The following is a 20870-nucleotide window of genomic DNA, read 5'->3' as shown; positions in this document are numbered from 1 at the left end:
TTTATATCTTTAATTTTTATATATATTTATACTCTTTGTGACATATTTTTACATTATATTTTTAATTTTAAAAGTATTTTAGGCAATATTGACTCACACCCGTTTTGCATATGACTATTCACTAAAGTACTGAAATTGCCTACCGAAAGATAATCTATATGATAATAATGTGCTACGTTCCAAGATTACATAACTATTATCACTGCCTTCCAGAATTTCCCAGGTCCAGGAGCAAAGACAGAAATCATGGTTCCCTGGTATGAGATCTATAAAGAGGTCTTGGTCAAAGAGGAAGCATGCATGGGCTCGACCATTCAAGTCTGAGGGAAGAAGCATCAAGCCAAGTCTCAGAGGACACACAGGGCAGGAAAGAATAGCAGCATCCATCTGTTCAGTCAGTTAATTTTATCAAGCACCTTCTATGTACCAAGCACATTTTGACATTAGGAATAGAATAGTGCAATAGCAATAGCTTTTAGATCAGTGGAGGTTAACTATGACCTTGTGTAGGCAAAGGCATAGAGCAAAAAGAGAATATTCTCAAAAACTTACAATTAAACTGACATTCCTGGAGTACCAAGTGAATGCATGTGAATGGCCAAAGTGTCTAGAAAGTTTGGTATAGGTAAGTTTGATATACTTGACTGCTGGGCTAAGGTGTTTATGGGCTTAATCCTGAAAAATGGGAAAAATTTCAGTGATTTTATCAAAGAGTTTGCTCTATCTCTGGTCATTTAAAAACAGCAACTCATATTCACGGCTTGGGGAGAGACTCCCATATACTCAATTATGGGGAACATACAGAATTCTGGTATTTATTGTGGACTGCCTGCTTGGTTGGCCATTAAACTCATGTTTATATTTCTGTGGCTTTCTGGCTACCAGGCTTGGGACTGAGTATTGACAGCTACCTCTGACCCGCCATACCCAGGCTCCTTTGCTCAATGTCCCACTGTATATTCCTTTGCTTCTAGTAGCTTCTACAAATCAAGCTAAGCTACACTCTCTTCGGGTTCAGAACTGAAATCCTGACTGACTGAACTGGCCTATCAGCTTTCTAAGAAAGAACATCAATCTGATAGCCAGAGATCCTGATTCTCAGGACCCTCTGCCCATTACTCGTGCTGTGAAAATGGATGAGTGGCATCCACTCTGGCGATCCGTGCAAGGCAACATAATACCATTGAATAAGAACCCAAAACCATTCACAGCTCAGAAAGGGTGAGGACAGAATTAATGAATTTGCATTTGCACATACCCTGGGCAAAAGCAGGGCATGAACCAGTGCTGTCTCTGACGTCTTTGGAGCATCAAGAAAGACTCCATATAAAAATGGGGTATGGGGTAACACCTCTTTCCCTTCTTCTAAATTAGGGTCTTTATAGGCTGACATAATAGAAGAGGGATTTTTGTGATGTGACTCAGGTTCAGAAAAGGAGATTCCATTTAAGTAAGGCTCAAGGATAAGCTACACCACAAACCACCTGTTGCTGCTGAGTCGATTCCCACTCATAGCGACCCTATAGGACAGAGTAGAACTGCCCCATAGGGTTTCCAAGGAGCTGCTGGTAGATGTGTACTGCCAACCTTTTGGCTAGCAACCTACCTCTTAACCACTGCGCCACCAGGGCCCCAAGGATAAGCTAGCAAAGAATTAAACCTAGCAATATGAGACGATTTTCTTTTAGATTCTTCCTTTTGTTCTTAGATATTGTTGCCTAGGGACAAGCTACCTTTCCTCATGCGCCTTTCCTTCTCTAACAGTCAAAAATCACAGGGCAGAGAGGCTATGACTGAAAAAGAGTTGGGGCATTTAGGGTTCAAAGAAAGGTTAAACGAGGTATGTAGTAAGGGGGAGGGACTCTGGGCATAGGAAGAAGGTCTAGGAGGAATTTTGCTTGCTGAGGGATTGAGGCTGTGGATCTTCAAGAGGTGTATTTATGAGGTGCCCTCCTGATATTATATTGATCCTGAAATGAGAACTGAGTTTATATTCACGATGGTTCTCTGTGTGTGCATGTCTGGTGTAGTGGTGAGGATAGAAACTAAACTTTTCCCCTCTTAGCTCCAGTTACTGCAAATAACTTCAGAGTTGGTGTTAAATAAGGAGCCCTGGTGGCACAACAGTTGAGCGCTTCTTTGCTAACCTAAAGGTTCAGTAGCACCCAGCTGCTCTGTGGGAGAAAGACCTGGCGATCTTCCATAAAGATTACAGCCAAGAAAACCCTATGGGGCAGTTCTGCTCTCACATATAGTCACAATGAGTCAGAATCAACTCAACAGCACCTAACGATAACAAAGCCCCAGTTTTCTAGGACAGTCCAGTTTATGCATGTGGTCCTGGAATAATTATTAGCATGCCTGCCACTCTCAGAAGTATCCTGATTGACTGATAAATTATAAGGTCACGTTAGTGTTAAGGTAGCTGCTCCCTGGAAACCCTATGGGGTAAATAGAAAGCTTCATGTGTAATTAATGACTGACTTTCTTAATTTTTAGTCCCACTCTCTCCATCCTAATAAGTGACATTGAGCCAGAGTTGTTCCTCAGGATGTTCCATGCCTTCTGTTTATCAGGGAAATCTGAATAGTTAGTCGCCTTCTTACAAATCTCCAGTGTGTGTGTGTGTGTTAAAACAACTCAGCAGAATAGAATTCCCGTTTATTGTTGGACAACGTTGTTTTGCACATACATCAAACAGTACAAAAATAAATAAATAAATAATAATAAACAACAACTTAATAGCCAAAGAAAGGGGGAAAAAAAGAAAACTTTTTTCTTTGGCCTTTTTTTTTATTTTTTCAAACATGACAAAGGGTTTTATTTCTTTCTTTTCATTAAAACATTTATACACAAATTGTTTCGTAACATTGATTGCAGTCTCCCCAGTGTGTCAGCACCCTCCAATTTCCCTTTTCACCCCAGGTTATCCACATCCATTTGTTCAATTTTCCTGTCTCTTCCTGCCTTTTTTCTTTGTTTTTGGGCAGGTGTTGCCCATTTGGTCTTGTATACTTGATTGAACCAAGAAGCACGCTCCTCACGTGTGTTATGTGTGTTTTATTGGCCTCTCTAATCGCTGGCTGAAAGGCAGACTTTGAGAGTAGCTTCAGTTCTGAGTTAAAAGGATATCTGGCTGCCATAGTCTTGGAGGTTCCTCAAGTCTCTGTAAGACCAGTAAGTCTAGTCTTTTATTGTGAATTTGAATTTTGTTCTACATTTTTCTTCTGCTCTGTCCGAAACCGTCTATTGTGATCCCTGTCAGAGCCGTTGGTGATGGTAGCTGAGCACCATCTAGTTTTTCTGGGCTCAGGCTGGTGGAGGCTGTGTTCGTTCATGAGGTCCCTTAGTCCTCTGAACTAATATTTTACTTGTGCCTTTGGTTTTTTCATTCTCCTTTGCTCCTAACATGATGGGACCAATAGATGTATTTTAGATGACCACTTGCAAGCTTTTAAGACCCCCAAATGCTGCTCACCAAAGTAAGAGGTACAACATTTTCTTTATGAACTGTGCTATGCCAAGTAACCTAGATGTCTCCAAGGCATTGATCCCCAGCCCTCAGCCTCAGTAACTCGGTCCCTCAGGGTGTTTGGATGTGTTTAGGAAGCTTCTACAGCTTTGCCTTGGTCAAGTTGTGCTAACTTCCCCTATACTGTGTGTTGTCTTTCCCTTCACCAAAGTTAACACTTGTCTACTATCTAGTGAGTGATTTCCCCTCTCATTCCTCCGCTCCCTCATAACCATCAAAGATTTTTCTTTTCTGTGTGTAAGCCTTTTCTTGGGTTTTTATAATAGTGGTCTCATACAATATTTGTCCTTTTGTAATTGACTTATTTCACTCAGCATAATGCCCTCCAGATTCATCCATGCTGTGAAATGTTTCGGGGATTCAGCATTGTTCTTTACCATTGCATAGTATTCTATTGTGTGTCCGTACCATAATTTGTTTATTCATTCATCTGTTGATGGGCACTTAGGTTGTTTCCATCTTCTTGCTATTGTGATAGTGCCGCAATGAATATGGTGTGCATACGTCTATTCGTGTGATGGCTCTTATTTCTCTAGGATACATTCCAAGGAGTGGGATTGCTGGATCCTATGATATTTCTGGAGCCCTGGTGGCATAGTAGTTAAGAGCTGATCTGCTAACCACAAGGTTGGCAGTTCAAATCCACCAACCACTCCTTGGAAACCCTATGGGGCAGTTCTACTCTTACAGGGTCTCTATGAGTCAGAACTGACTTGATGGCACCTAACAACAACAACAGCATGGTATTTCTATTCTAGCTTTTTAATGAGGTGCTATATCATTTTCCATAGTGGCTGTACCATTTTACATTTCCACCAGCAGTGCATAAGAGTTCCAATCTCCCTGCAACCTCTCCAACATTTTTTATTTTCTGTTTCTTTGTTCAGTGTCAGCAATGTCAGGATGAAATGGTATCTCGTTGTAGTTTTGATTTGCATTTCTCTAACAGCTAATGATCATGAGCATTTCCTCATGTGTCTGTTAGCTTCCTGAATGTCTTCTTTGGTGAAGTGTCTGTTCATATCCTTTGATCACTTTTGAATTGGATTTTTTGTCTTTTTGTTATTGAGATGTTGAAGTATGCTATAGATTTCAGCGATTAGACCCTTGTCGGATATGTCATAGCCTCAAAATTTTTCCATCTGTAGGCTGTCTTTTTACTCTTTTGTAGAAGTCATCTGATGATCATAAGTGTTTAATTTTTAGGAGCTCCCAGTTATCTAGTTTATCTTCTGGTATTTGTGCATTGTTAGTTATGGTTTATAGTGAATTTATGCCATGTATTAGGGCCCCTAGCATTGTGCCTATTTTTTCTTACATGATCTTTGTCACTTTAGGTTTTATACTTAGGTCTTTGATAGATCTTGAGTTAGTTTTTTTGTTCTCAATTCTTGTTGTTGTACAAGTATCAGGCTGTTCTGACTACTGTGGCTGTATAGGAGATTCTGAAATCAGGTAATGTGAGACCTCCTACTTTGTTTTTTTCTTCAATGATGGTTTGCTTATCTGGGACCTCTTTCCTTTTTATATAAAGTTGGTGATTAGTTTTTCCATCTCATTAAAATATGCTGTTGGTATTTGGATCAGGCATGCATTATATCTGTAGATCACTTTGGGTAGAATTTACATTTTCACAATGTTGAGTCTTCTTATAAATGAGCATGGTATGTTTTTCCATTTACAGAAGTCTCTTATGGTTTCTTGCAATAGTGTTTTGTAGGTTTCTTTTTACAGGTCTTTTACATACCTGATTAGATTTGTTCCTAAGTATTTTATCTTTTTATGGGTTATTATAAATGGTATTGTTTTCTTGATTTCCTCTTTGAAGTTGTCTTTGTTGGTGTATAGGAATTCAACTGATTTTTATATGTTGATCTTGTATCCTGCTACTCTGGTGAATCTATCTATTAGTTCCAGTAGTTTTTTGTGAAATCTTTGGGATTCTCTCTATATAGGAGCATATCATCTGCAAATAGGGGTAGTTTTTCTTTTTCCTGTCCACTTTGGATACCCTTTTTCTTGCCTTTATTTTTTTTCTTGCTCCAGCTAGGACTTCCAGCTCAATGTTAAATAGGAGTGGCAATGAAGGGCATCTGTGTCTTGTTCCCATTCTCAGGGGGAATGCTTTCAGCCTCTCTCCATTAAGAATGATGTTAGCTGTTGGTTTTGTATAGATGCCCTTTATTACACTGAGAAATTTCCCTTTTATACCTATTTTATTGAGAGTTTTTATCAGGCATGAGTGTTGGACTTTATCAAATGCCTTTCAGCATCAACTGAGATAATCATGTAATTCTTTTTCTTTTGTTCTATTTATGTGGTGAATTACATTGATTGATTTTCTAATATTGAACCATCCTTACATAGCTGGTATGAATCCCAGTTGGTCATGGTGTATTAATTTTTTATATGATGCTGAATTATATTGGCTAGAATTTTGTTGAGAATTTTTGCGTCTATATTCATGGGAGATACTGGTCTGTAATTTTCTTTTTTGTGGTGTCTTTTCCTGGTTTTGGAATCAGGGTTATGCTGGCTTCATAGAATGAATTCAGCAACCTTCCTTCCTTGTCTATGCTCTGAAATAGTTTGAGTACTACTGGTATGAGCTCTTCTGTGAAAGTTTGGTACAATTCTGCAGGAAACCGTCTGAGCCAGGGCCTTCTTTTTTATGGGGCAGGGGGTGTGGAGCAGGATCGGGGGAGATTTTTTTGTTACCTCTTCAATCTCTTCTCTTGTTATGGGCCTGCTCAGATTTGCTATGTCAGTTTGTGTTAGTTTAGGTAGGAAGTGTGTTTCTAGAAATTTGTCCATTTCTTCTAGGTTCTCAAATTTGTTGGAGTACAATTTTTCATAGTATTTTGTTGCGATCCTTTTTATTTTAATGGGGTCTGTTGTCTTGCTCCCATTTAATTTCCTATTTGAGTTATTTGCTTCTTCTCCTGTTTTTCTTGTCAGTTTGCCAATGGCTTGTCGATTTTGTTGAACTTTTCAAAAAAACAACTTTTGGTCTTCTTGATTCCATTGTTTTTGTGTTCTCTATTTCATTTATTTCTGCTCTAATTCATATTATTTCCTTTCTTCTGGTACCTGAGGGCTTCTTTTGCTGGTCTCTTTCTATTTGTTTGTGTTGTAGGGCTAACGTATGATTTTTTGATGTGTGTGTCTATTGCTGTTAATTGACCCCTGAACACTGCCTTTGCTGTGTCCTGAAGGTTTTGGTATGACATGTTTTCATTCTCATTTGATTCTAGGGATTTTTTAATTCCCTCTTTGATTTCTTCTATTACCTCGTAGTTTTTAAGCAAAGTGTTATTCCATTTACATGTATTTGATTTTTTTCCCTTTATCTTCCTGTTATTGATTTCTACTTTTATGTTGTTGTGATCAGAGAGAATGCTTTGTATTATTTTGATGTTTTGGATTTTATTGAGGGTTGCTTTGTGGCCTAAAATGTGGTCTATTCTGGAGAATGTTCCATGGGCATTGGAAAAGAAGGTATTCTTTGCTGCTGTTGAGTGGAGTGTTCTATATATGTCTACGAAGTCAAGTTGCTTGATTTTGGCCTTTAGATCATCTGTATTATTGTTGGGTTTCTTTGTAGATGTTCTGTCCTTTACTAAGAGTGGTGTGTTGAAGTCTCCTATTATTATTGTGGAATGTCCGTTTCTCTTTTCAGTGCTATGAGAGTTTGTTTTATGTATTTTGCAGCCTTGTCATTGTGTGCATAGATATTTATTAAGGTTATGTCTTTTTGATGGATTGTCCCTTTAATCTTATATAATACCCTTCCTTGTCTTTTATGGTTGATTTTATCTTAAATTATATTTTACTGGAGTTTAGTATTGCCACCCCTGCCCTTTTTGGTTACTGTTTGCTTGATATATTTTTTCCATCCTTTGATTTTTAATATATTTTTGTCTTTGGGTCTAAGAAGTATCTCTTGTATATAGCGTATTTGTGGATCATGTATTTTTTTCCATTCTGCCAGTCTCTGTCTCTGTGCAGGTGTATTTAGGCCATTTACATTCAGTGTGATTATCAGTAGGTATGAGTTTATTGCTGCCATATTGTTGTGCTGTGTGTGTGTTGCTGATGTGTTCTCTGTTCTGCTTACTTTCCTGTGCTGAGCTCCTTTTATTTGTGGACTTCCTTTTCTTTTCTTTGGTTATTATAGATTTTGTGTTTACTGAAACTATGTTTTTCTTCTTTTTCTTATTTTGATGACTGGGTTTGTTAACTTTATTTGTGGTTATGCTTACCTTCCTAAGTTTGAACCAGTCTTTTATTACTTGATATCACCTTGACCTCCTCTCCATTTGAAAGTTCTATACCTACACCATTTACTCCCCTTTTTATTGTTTTGACATTGTCATCGTTTACAAACTGATGTCTCTGTTTTCCTGTTTTAAGTCTTTTAGTTTTGTTTTATTATTGAGAGTTCTTTACCTACAGTGGTATCTGGCTGGTGCTGTCCTGTGTCCTAGACTCCATTTGTTATCTGATGTTGATTCTCTAACCGAAGGACTCACTTATCAGCTTGGTTTGTTTTTTATGAATTCCCTCAATTTCAGTTTATCGAAATGTCCTAATTTCACCATCGTATTTAACAGAGAATTTTGCAGGATATGTTATTCTTGGTTAGCAATTTTTTTTCTTTCAAGGTTTATACATGACGTGCCTTCTTGCTACATAGTTTCTGCTGTGTAATCTGAGTTTAGTCTTATTGTTCCCCCTTTGTAAGTGACTTTCATTTTTCTTGAGGTGCTCTCAGGATTGTTTCTTTGTCTTTGTTCTTGGAATGTGCGATTATGGTATGTCTTGGTAACTTTCTTTTGGGGTCTATCCTATCTGGGGTTCATTGACCTTCTTGGATGGTCAGCTTTTCATCTTTCATGATATTTTGGTAGTTTTCTGCTAGCAAATCTTCAACAATCTTTTCTGTGTTTTCCATTTTTTCCCCCTGTTCTGGAACTCTGATCATGTGTACACTTTTTTCTTGATTGTGTCCCACATAATTCTTAGATTTTCTTCATTCTTTCTCTGATCTTTCCTCAAAGAATGTGACTTCCATAGATTTGTCTTCAATATCACTGATTCTGTCTTCCATTAGGTCAAATTTGCTCCTAAAACTTTCTGTTGAGTTGTTCATTTCTAATATATTGTTTATCTTTTGGATTTCTAGTTACTGTTTTTATATGATTTCTAATTATTTATTTTGATGTTTTGTTCTTGTATTATTTTCCTGAATTCTTCTATTGCTATGTGTTTTTGTTTTTTTTTTTCCCCTAGATTTTGACTATGTTTTCTTGGTGTTGTCTGTGTTTTCCATGATTTTATCTATTTTTTCCTTGGTCTTGTCTGTGTTTTCCTTCATATCTTTCCCAGTCTCCTGCAGATTCCTAAATATTAGTCTTTTGAATGCCATATCAAGTAGTTACATTGTCTTTTCTTCTGCTGGAATGTCATCTGATTCTTTATTTTGGTCACTTGCTGGAGCCATCTTGTCCTGATTTTCTTATATGTTTTGATATTGTCTGTTGTCTCTGAGACATTAAGATATTGTTTTCTTTAGTTATTGATTGTATGTTCATTTCTTTTGTCCTGCTTCTTTGTTTTGATATGTCAGGGTGGGTGGGTTAGGCATACTTGCTGCTTGCTTGTTTGTGGGCAAAATAGCTCTCATCACCTTGTCTCAGTGGACAGGGCAGCAGCAGGCAGGGTGAGCCCACTTTGCTGTACACTGGTTTGGCAAGGTGGCTGAGAGTGAACTGGGCAAGCACTGTCTGCCTCCTGATATTGGCCCAGCGGTGTGGGAATATTTGCAGCCACTTGCCAGATAGGCAGGGGTGTTGGACAGGGAGTTGTACTGGCTTACTTCCCATCATTCAGCAGCTAGTTGAGTGGTGGGAAGGCATGGGCAGTGTGGGACCAGTGAACTGGTGTGGCAGTGGGCCTGTGCACCATGGATGCTCTAGCTGTAGCTGCCCAGCAGAGGCTGGCAGGGGCCAGTGGAAAGTGAGGATGCCATAAGGAGCTAGATAGAGTAAGAGAAAGACATGAACATAGGGATAAAAGGATATCTGGTGGGTGGGAGCAGGGTGGATCTAGGGGCCATCAGGGGGAAGGTGGCATATGGGGCTAGGTGGGAGGTAGAAAATAGGGGAAAAATTTAAATAAATGACAGTGTAGTGAGGGATGACAGGTTGGGGGTGAGGCAGACCTGGAGCAGTGGTGGGCTAGTGTGCCAGAGGCACTCTATCCACAGTAGAGTGGCAAGGGCCAGTGGGAAGCAGGGAGAAGTGGCATATGGGGGGGCTAAGTGGGAAGGAGAAAGAAAAGTAAGAAAGGAAAAAAGAGAAAACAGTATAGCAGTAAGAGAAAACAGTATGGTGGTGTGGCTGCGGTTGGCGAGTGGTTGTGAGGATGACCCAGGGGCTGGTGGGATAGGAGGGGAGGTGATGTACTGGGCTAGGTGGGAGGGAGACAGAAAATAAGGGGAAAAAAAAGAAAAAAATGTTGGTATGGTGGGGGCTGTGGGTGATGGTGGGGTGGACCCGGGGCAGTGGTGGTCTGGTGGCTCTCTAACTCAGGCAGTGTGGCAGGGTCTGGTAGGAAGGAGGGAAGGTGACATACAGGGCTAGATGAGAAGGAGAAAGGAAAGGTAGAAAGAGGAAAAAAATCAAAATAAAAAACTGGCTGCAGGATGAGGGCTGCAATGAGTGTGGGCGGGTCAGGCCACAGGACTAGGTATGAGGGATTAAGAAAAGAAAGAAGAGAAAAAAAAAATGGTGGTTCAACTGGGGCTGGCAAGTTGGGACAGGGTGGACTTAGGGGTTGGTGGGAAAGGAGGGGAGGTGGTGTACTGGTTTAGGTGGGAGGGAGGGAAAAAAATGTCTGCATGGAAGGGGCCATGGGTGGTGGTGGGACAGACCTTGGGCAGCAGTGGGCTGGTAGCACTCTAGTGGAGGGGGAGGTGGCATACAGGGCTAGATGGGAAGGAGAAAGAAAAGGCAGAAAGAGAAAAAATAAATAAAAATAAATTTAAAAAACTGGCTGTGGGATGGGTGCTGGTGAGTGGGGGTAGGTCAGGTCCAAGGGCCGGTGAGAAGACGGGGGGGGGGGGGTGAAGTACAGAGCTAAGTGGAAGGTAGAAAGAAAAGAAAGGGAACAAATGGCAGCATGGTGGGGGCTGGCAAGTGGAGGCAAGGCAGACTTGGGGTGGCAGTGGGCCAGTGGCTCTCTAATCACAGCGGTGTGGTGCAGCCCAGTGGGAAGGGGCAACGTGGCATACAGGGCTAGGTGGGGGGGATAAAGAAAAGGAAGAGGGTGGATAGAAGAAAATAGAAAAATTGACAGTGTGGTAGAGCTAGCAAGTGCGGGCAAGGCAGACTCGAGTGCTGGTTGGAAGGGAGGGGAGGGGACGTATGGGGCTAGGTGGGAGGTAGAAAGAACAGGAAGAAGAAAAAGAATGGCAGCATGGTGGGAGGTGGTGAGTGGGGGCAGGATGGACCTTAGGCAGCAGCATGCTAATGGCTCTCTAGTTGAGGCAGCGCAGCATGGCCCTGTGGAAAGGTGAGGAGGCGGCATACAGGGCTAGGTGGGAGGGAGAAAGAGAAGGAAGAAAGAGAAAAAAAAATGGCATGGGGGGAGCTGGTGAGTGGGGGGGTGGGCTTATGTTAGTGGGGGGCCAGTGGCTCTCTTCCTCAGGCAGTGTAGCATGGCACAGTGGGAAGGGGTAGAGGTAGTTTATAGGGCTAGGTGGGAGGGAGAAATAAAAGGAAGAAAGGGAAAAAAATGGCATGGCGAGAGCTGGCCAGTGGGGGCAGTTCGGATCCAGGGTTGCGTCATGCCACTATTGTCTTTCTATCTGAGTGGCCCAATGGGAAGGGGTGAAAGTGGCGTGTGGGGCAAAAGAGTGAGGGATGGGAGAGTGTGTTTCTCTGGTTATACTGGGTACTCTGTCTCCTGTTGGGAGCTCTATGAAGTTGACTTCCCCTACTCCCTGTCCAGGGTCATTGCTGGCTGTGTTTGAAGATGGCAATGCTGTGCCATGTTAGTTGGCAGCTGACCTCCACTCTGTAGCTCTCCTCGTTTTCTGTTTTCCTTCAGTTTCTTCTTCCATTGAGTATTTGATCTAGTTGTTTATCCCTTCATTTGATGCCGAGGGTCTCAGGATTGACATTTTTATCCATTTTACTTAGTTTTTTGGGTCTTGGCTGCAGAGAGATGGCATGATGCATCTGTCTAAGGCGCCATGTTGGCTCTACCTATCTTTGGCCTTTTTAACCATATCCGACAACCCAACTGCTTATAGGATAGCTAAGTGCATACACAAAAAAACAGTTACTGGAATGCTTGAAATAAGATTGTATTTTTGTTATTTTATTTTATTTTTTTTACAAGGTTTTTTTTTTTTTTTCTCCTTTGAGATTATAATGAACATGGTTAACACCACAAGTAAAGTCAGAAGCGGGGCAGAGAACACTCTGAAGGCTGGTTTGGTTATATGAGATCATTAAAAATGGCTGACCCCTAACAATATGTACAAAAATATAAAATGTAAATAAAAGATACAAACAAATTTTCCTTTTTAAGGTACTTTTTAGAAAAAAAGCAGCGCCTTGGATGTTTTTGTTCTTTTTTTCCTTCCCTGTTGCAAGCAAATTCACCTTGTGGTTTTGGTTGGGTTGTGGAGAGCACATATCATTTGTGGGTGGTGCTGCCTGAGGTGGGTGGGTGGAACTCTCTACTTGAAGGTGACCACGTTCAGATTCTAAGATGGGAAGTAGAGAGTGAAGAGGTTATGGTGGGCTTTTTTTTTTTTTAAGTTTAATTTTTTCCTTTTTGCCCATTTTTCCATAGCTGCCTCAGCCTCCTCATCTTCATCTCCATCCTCTGCCTCACCATCACCTTCTTCCTCCTCCTCCTCTTCCTCTCCACCTTCTTTCTCTTCTTTGTCTACCTCATTGTCAACCTCCTATTCCCCATTTTCCTCATTAGTGTTCCCATTAGCAGGAGCATCTCTTATGTTCTCTGCCTCCTCCACAACCTCCTTCTTCTCCTTTAAGTCCTACGTGGTGATCTCACAGTTGGTGTCTACAGCCATATCTGATGTGGTAGAGCACGAGTGGAGTGCATGGTGGAGGTGGCTGCAGCAAGTGAGGAGCTGGACGCGGAAACAATGCAAAGGTGGCTTTTCAGAGCAGCCATTGGGGAGAACCTCTACTCTTTATATGACATTCAGTTATGACATTCATCTCCACTATTCAAGGGAACATATATGACAGCCTCACAGACTGGGGCCATTAATTATTTGTCTTTGGAACTGGATGCCAGGAAATCATTTAATGTTTGTGGGAAATGCTTTGATCCACTTATGCCATCAGGAGACCAGTGCTGTGGCCCCAAATGCCACACTGTTCTGGTGAACCTGATTCCTTTTTCAGAAGCAGGGGTGGAGGCAAGAGGAAAACAGGCACAAGTCCAAGAACAATTGGACAGAAGGGTGGGTGAGGGTTGGGAGCGGGGATACAGTCATTCAACAAATCAGAGAGGATGTGTTTTCCCAACAAATCAATCCCTGTTTAATTAAGGCTACAGGACCAGAATGGATGAATCTCTAGGAAATATCAAGGTTAAGGTGCAGGTAAAGGCCGTGGGGCCCATAAAACATTGTGAGTTTTAGCAGTCCGGGGAGAAGACAGTTTCCATGGATTTGTCTCTGCTTTAGAGGTGATTTTGGCATCATAATCTGCATATTCTTAGATGAGCAAAGGAACATCCTCACAGGTGATGTGGAAAGGGTGAAACATCTGAAAAGGCAGTATTTAAGACTGGACCGTATGGGTAGGAATGCAAAGGCTTGGCAATGACAAAGGGGGTTGTCAAATGGTAGTTAAGTTAGAGCAACAAAAGAGATTTGCTTATTGGTCTTTCTTCTTCACAAATGCCCCAAGCCCCCAAGCCCTAAAAAAAAAAAAGTTTTCCTTTTCCAGGACCCGCAGCATCAGCATATCCTGGGAGTTAGTGAGAAAAGCATGTTCCCTGAACCCACCTCCAATCAGTTGCCCTGGAGTCAATTAGGACTCATGGCGACCCCGTGTGTGTCAGAGTAGACCTCTGTTGCATACAGTTTTCAAAGGCTGATTTTTCAGAAGTAGATCGCTGGGACTTTCTTTCAAGGTGCCTGTGGGTGGACTGGAAACTCCATCACTCAGGGACTCTGACCCCTCCCCAGTCCTGCTGAATCAGAAACTGGGATTTAACAAGCCCTCCAGATGATTCTGACATATGCTTAAGCTTGAAAAACACACACCTAGATGTCAGTTTTAATGATATGAAGTCCACGTCTATTGTGTTTGATATATCTTGATAATTAATCAGGAAAACAATTGCAATATAAACTCATTTTAAGCTGGAGCTGTTGTTGGAACTGACTGTCACGTATGGAAAACTCCAACAGAGCAGCCTTTAAGAAAGGGATTGATAACAATTAACTTTAAGCACCAGTGATTAACCTCAAGTAGCCTAGGATGCTCCCGCAGGAATCACAATTTACTCAGAGCCTAAGGAGAAGTTGCAGCTATTTAGCATGTAGATTGGTCCAAGCACAAATATTTTTCAAGGTACTGTCATAGTTTCTTGTCACTTTTTCTTTTTAGTGTAAGCACAAAGTTGAGAGGAAGGACAGAAGTTGAGGAAACTAGACAAAATTCCTACTATGTGCCAGGCACTTAACTTACCTACCTTATTTAACAGATAAAGTAACTGGCTCTCAAATTGGCTCACTATTGAGCCCCAGATGAACAAGCAGTGGTGTAAAACTTTGTCTAACTTCAAAGCTCGTGACAATTATGGGGAATATAATTGGGTCAAAACCCTCCACCCCACAACAAAATAATTCTATGTAACACCGTCAGGAGCCTTCATATCACTGAAGACTGTAGTCTCATCCAATGACTTTTTCTGGCTTAAATATAATAAAATAATAAAAATAATATTACCTAACAATTACTGAGTGCTTCCTATGTGTCAGAACTGTACTAAACATTTAACACATATAAAATTGCAATGGATCTTTTCAACACCCTATAAGAATCTCCGTGAGTTGGAATTGATTCTTGTAAATACTGATACTATCACTCGCATAGCCCCAAGTTTACTGCTGAGGATATTGAAGCAATAAGCAATAAAATACTTAGCCACTATCATCCAGTGAATTATTGTGGGAGTCGGGATTTAAACATAGGCATCCTGTCTCTCAATTCTGTACTCTTAAGACTGAGGACACCTTGCATCTGAACTCTTTTCCCTACTGGCATTGCAGCAACCATGCTCAGTGCACGTTGGCGGACTAATTCTTTAGGGTTTGTTTCTTCCTACAGAATACAGGGGACACCCCCATGAAATGCTTCCCGCCTGTGGTGCTCTACACTGCCTAGAAGATTTTCCTTTTTTTGATTTAAAAGGGCACAGTATTAAAGTCACAATGTGATGCCTCTTGTGTCCTTGGGATAAAAACAAACAAACAAAATCTCTTTATCATACTTTCCTCTCTGTAATCTGGGTGTCACCATGCTGTGATGCATCTGATGGATCCTCCCTTCCTGCCTATCATCACAAAAAAATAAAAATAAAAAACTCTAACCCATTGCCATCGAGTCATTCCGACTCACAGAGACCCTAAAGGACAGAGTAGAACTGCCCCATAGGGTTTCCAAGGCTGTAATCTCTACACTGCCACATCTCTCTCCTGCAGAGCGACTCCTTTCAGCTAGCAGTTGAGCTCTTTAACCACTGTGCTACCAGGGCTCCTGGGCCTATCATCATGCACGAATAAATCTTGTACACTCCTAATTTATTTCCCTTCAGGATAGGCTCTTTCTTTTCCTAGAAGGCGATTAATGGTTGGGCCTCATTTCTGAATGACTGAGAGCAATTTAGTCTAGGAATAGCAATCTGATCTGAAATATCCAGTTCTTTTCCTCTTCACATTTTAATCCCTAGTGAGCAAGGCTCATGCAGTCTGCCTTGCCAGATGTCCATACGGAGACAAGTCTGTGTCTGCAGCTCTCACACTTGGGAGAAAGTACATGGATTTTCCCTTAATATTTCACAGATTGATTCGATGGCAATGGGTTTGATTTTGGTTAATCTCACTTTTAGAACAACAATGTCTTTTATCATGATTTAGCTCAATCTTCACCCACAGGTAAAACACTCTTTAGAGAGGAAAAGGAGGTAAGTGTACTTGGCTGGGCTGATAAGAATTGGGATTGGATGGGTTTGACCATAGCTCTGGGTGGTTATAGGAAAACTGACCCTTAGAGGAATACCAATCGAATCCACAGAGGGGGCGCTTGAAACCATGAAGTTTAGTAATAGTATTTTCAGGGAAAATGTCATTCTGATATTGGCAATGGAAAAGAGAGTATAGAGTAGGAATTAAGGCATGGTTATAAATTATTGTGACTAGTTTAAAAAAAAAAACTGCAATTGCTACTTAGTTCAGCAGTGTTTTGAATAAATTTCTCTATGTTTGTCCATAACTGTCTTTTTACTTTATAATTGTGCATAAAAACTCTTCTGTCACTTGAAATTCAAAGGAATATCTGGGAGATGGGGATTTTAATGTTGTTAGCATGAAGGTATTATAACCTGAGGCAAATTATTAGTTAAGCATAATCTTTTGGGCAAATCTACTGCAAAAGAACTCTTTAAAGTGTTAAAAAGCAAACGTGTTACTTTAAGGACTAAGGTGCACCTACCTGACCCAAGCCATGGTGTTCTCAATTGCCTCATACGCATGTGAACGCTGAACAATGAATAAGAAAGACCTAAGAAGAATTGATGCCTTTGAATTATGGTGTTGGCAAAGAATATTGAATATACCATGGACTGCCAGAAGAATGAACAAATCTGTCTTGGAAGAAGTACAGTCAAAATGCTCATTAGAAGCAAGGATGGCGAGGCTTCGTCTCACATACTTTGGACACGTTATCAGGAGGGACCAGTCCCTGGAGAAGGACATCATGCTTGGTAAAGTAGAGGGTCAGCGAAAAGAGGAAGATCCTCAAGGAGACGGATTGATACAGTGGCTGCAACAGTGGGCTCAAGCACGAGGATTGTTATGATGGTGCAGGACTGGGCAGTGTTTCATTTGTTGTACAGAGGGTTGCTATGGGTTGGCACTGACTTGACGACACCTAATAACCACAACATTATCATTTCGGTATAACGCTGAAATGTTTGTGTGTGTATACTTTTAATTCCAGTCTTAATATGTGTCAGTTTTAAGCGTGTATCTTTATGAATAAATTGTGTGGTAGAGCAGCATATCAAAAATAATTCCTTGATTTTTGAAGCATATATTTTTTTAATTTTAATTGAAGAACACACATCCAAAGACAAAAAGACTACTTCAACAGACCAAATGAAGTAGAGCTCATGATTCCCGACCACAGTATCTGTGGCCTATGGAAGTAAGAAGGGTTCCTGTTGACAACTGTACCTTCTCAGCAACCTCAGCACTTGAAAAACTTGAGCTTTGAGGCTGCCCAGGGCTCTCCCACTATTCAGATGACAGCAACTTACTGTGTCATTGCCCAGAATAAAATTTGCTAGACTTGTGTGTTCTATGAAAATACCGAACGGAGCCACTTTACATCTGAAAAGGCTTAGGATCAAATATGAAAACCCACTCCGAGTATGTGTGTATATAGCTGATTATACAACTGCATCTTTTTTCTACTATGGTTCCCACTGCTGTAAACAAATGGGGCCGCAGGGACACCCACTGTCACCTAAAAATTAATTCACATTAAATATAATTTTAAGGTATTGTTATACACATGATAATAAACGTAAGCACTACTTACCCAATAATCCAACCACAAGTGATCAATCTATCTTCAAACAGATGGTGTAGTGACATATTAGACAAAATGTAGGAATCATGGCAAGATCCTGGGAAATTCAAACAGATGTTTACAGTACAATGATTGTGATCTTATCTCACTTATACATTCATAGAGCATAGAGCGTTGGTGCCTTTTGCTGCAAAGGGACATTTATTTTGTAAAAGGAGCTTTAATGTCTGCATGAATATAATCAACAGTTCCCTCAACATTAGAAACACTTACTTGTTGCCAATTTCAGTGTCTACATACTATAACTTCTCACATACTGTAAATGTGTGTATCTATGGGAGAGAGAGAGAGTAGCATATATTCACAACTCCGTTTCAAATCATAGGTGCCATATAATGTGGCCTTTACATTTCTTCCTCATTGGATTTATTGGATTTCCTATTAGCCTAATGAGAAGGTAAAAATTATTTTCTATATATGTATATATGTACATATATATGCATCTATATACACACACACAATTTGAAAATATAATATATGTGTATACACATGTATGTGTGTGTATGTAAATTGAACCTAAAGAAAGCAATCTCAGATTATTTGCTCAGCATATAGATTGAATAAGCATGGTGAAAGGATACAACCCTGACACACACCTTTCCTGATTTTAAACCACGCACTATCCCCATGTTCTGTTTGAAAAATTGCCTCTTGGTCTATGTATACATTCCACATGAGCACAATTAAGTATTCTGGAATTCTCATTCTCCACAATGTTATTCATAATTTATTATGATCCACACAGTTGAATGCCTTTGCATAGTCAATAAAACACAGGTTAACATCTTTCTGGCGTTCTCTGCCAACAGCCAAGATCTGTCTGACATCAGCAATGACACCCTTCATTCCACGTAATTTTCTGAATCTGGTTTGAATTTCTGGCAGTTCCCTGTCTACGTACTGCTGCAACTGTTTTTGAATCATCTTCAGTAAAATTTCGATTGCATGTGATATTGATGATATTGTTCTATAATTTCCACATTCTATTGAATTACCTTTCTTTGGAATGGGCACAAATATGGATGTTTTCCAGTCAGATATGCAGATGACACAACCTAGCTTGGTGAAAGCGAAGAGGACTTGAAGCACTTACTGATGAACATCAAAGATTACAACCTTTGATATGAATTATACCTCAACATAATGAAAACATAAATCCTCACAAACGGACCAATAAGCAACATGATGATAAACACAGAAAATATTTAAGTTGTCAAGGCTTTCGTTTTACTTGGATCCACAAGCAATACCCATGGAAGCAGCAGTCAAGAAATCAAACAATGCATTGCACTGGGCAAATCTGATGCAAAAGAGCTTTTTAAAGTGTTAAAAAGCAAAGACGTCGCTTTCAGGACTAAGGTGCACCTGAACCAAGCCACGAGTATTTTCAAACACCTCAGATACATGAGAAAGTTGGACAATGAATAAGGAAGACCAAAGAAGAATTGATGCCTTTGAATTATGGTGTTGGCGAAGAATATTGAATATACCATGGGCTGCCAGAAGAATGAACAAAGCTGTCTTGGAAGAAGTACAGCCAGAACACTGATTAGAAGCAAGAATGGCGAGACTTCGCCTCACATGCTTTGGACATGTTTTCAGGAGAGACCAGTCTCTAGAGAAGGACATCATCCTTAGTAAAGTAGAAGGTCATGGAAAAAGAGGAAGACCTTCATGACATGGATTGACATAGTGTCTACAACAATGGGCTCAAACATAGCAACGATTGTAATGATGGCACAGGACCAGGCAGTGTTTCGTTCTGTTGTACGTTTGGTTGCTATGAATTGGAACCAACTTGAAGGCACCTAACAAAAACAACAAAGAAAGCAAAACATGTGACTCCATTATTTATTTTGTATATAGTTTCCTGGAGCTAAAACAAATTACCATAACAAATTACCACCAGCTGGGTGGCTTAAGGGGTGCTGGTGGTGCAGTGGTTAAGAGCTTGGCTGCTAACCAATAGGTTGATAGTTCGAATCCACCAACCGCTCCTTGGAAACCCTATGCAGCAGTTCTGCTCTGTTCTATAGGGTCACTATGAGTCTAAATCGACTCAACGACAATGGCTTAAGTTTTTTGGGGGGGTGGCTTAAAACAACACAGACCTACTCTCTCACAATCCTAGAGGCCAGAGTTTAAAATTAAAGTGTCATCAGAACCATGCTCCCTCTGAAGGCTCTAGGGAAGAATTCTCCCTTGCCTTTCCTAGTTTCTGGTTGTCAGAGTTCCTTACCTTGTTCCTGCATCACTCCAGTCTCTGCCTCCTTGGTCACATTGTCTCTTCTTGTCTCTTTACCTCTGTGCGTCTGTCTCAAATGTCCCTCTGTATCTCTCTTATCAGGGTACATGTGACTGCATTTATAGCCCACTTGAATAATTTAGGATAAGGACTTCCTCTCAAGATGCTTAAACACTTCTTTTGCCATATAGAAATAGTCACAGGTTCCAGAGATTAGAATGTGGACATATTTTTGGGGGGCCACCATTCAGCCTACTACATCTTGTTAATTAAATTATCATGGAATTATCTTGATGGAAAGGTTATACATTTTGTCAGGCTCCAAACTGTAGGCCTTGCAAGCTTAAACTAATTTCCACATAACAGTTTTTTACACCCATCATGTATTTCACACGCAGTGTGCTTATTAAACTTATACAACGAGTTTTACCTTTCATCTTTAAATCTTTTCTCTTTCTTCTCTGATTCTAGGAGGGAGTATTTCTAATTCTAAGCTTGCAAGTGGGAACAATCAGAGGGGAAGAGCTGTATGTGTTCTGAGTGGCCAGGCAGAACTGACCTTAAGGGGAGTTAAGGCAGTAGCAAAGTCACATAAAAACATAGGAGAGGGCAGCTCAGAATCAGAGTTTAAAAAAAAGAGAGAGAGAGAAATTCAGATAAAGAATTCTCTAGGGTGACTTCTGGCAAAATGGCGCTCTAGGCAGAAGCACCTCACCGTCCCTCCACAGCAAAGATCCGAAAAACTAAGCCGAACAGAGAAAACAACAATCCTGAAACCCTAAAACATCAAATGAAGAGATAAAGAACTAAGCCAAGCACCAATGGAGTGAGAAAACTGACAGAGAACTGAGAGCGAGGAGAGATTCATGCAGAGGTCCTCTACCAGCTAATGCAGAGTGGATCCACCATCTTGGACACCTATTGGAGACCAGCAAACACGGGGTACGAGAAAGCGGCTTCAAGGAGCGTCCAGCGGGAGACAAAACAACCAGTAATATGAGATATATGCTTTACCACCCCCCACACTGCTTCATCCCCACTTGGCCTCCTCTGCTTCCCGTGGCCACAATCTCTGCTCTGGGAAACACCGGCTACTTGGATTCCACACAACCGAACGGGCCGGCTCTCTGAGTGCCATTTGTTGGCTGCTGGTGTTGCTTTT

Source organism: Trichechus manatus, unplaced genomic scaffold, assembly GCF_000243295.1.
Source record: "Trichechus manatus latirostris isolate Lorelei unplaced genomic scaffold, TriManLat1.0 scaffold00017, whole genome shotgun sequence".
Lineage (NCBI taxonomy): Eukaryota > Metazoa > Chordata > Mammalia > Sirenia > Trichechidae > Trichechus > Trichechus manatus.
The sequence above is the reverse complement of the archived record's forward strand: the minus strand, read 5'-3'. Positions refer to the sequence as shown.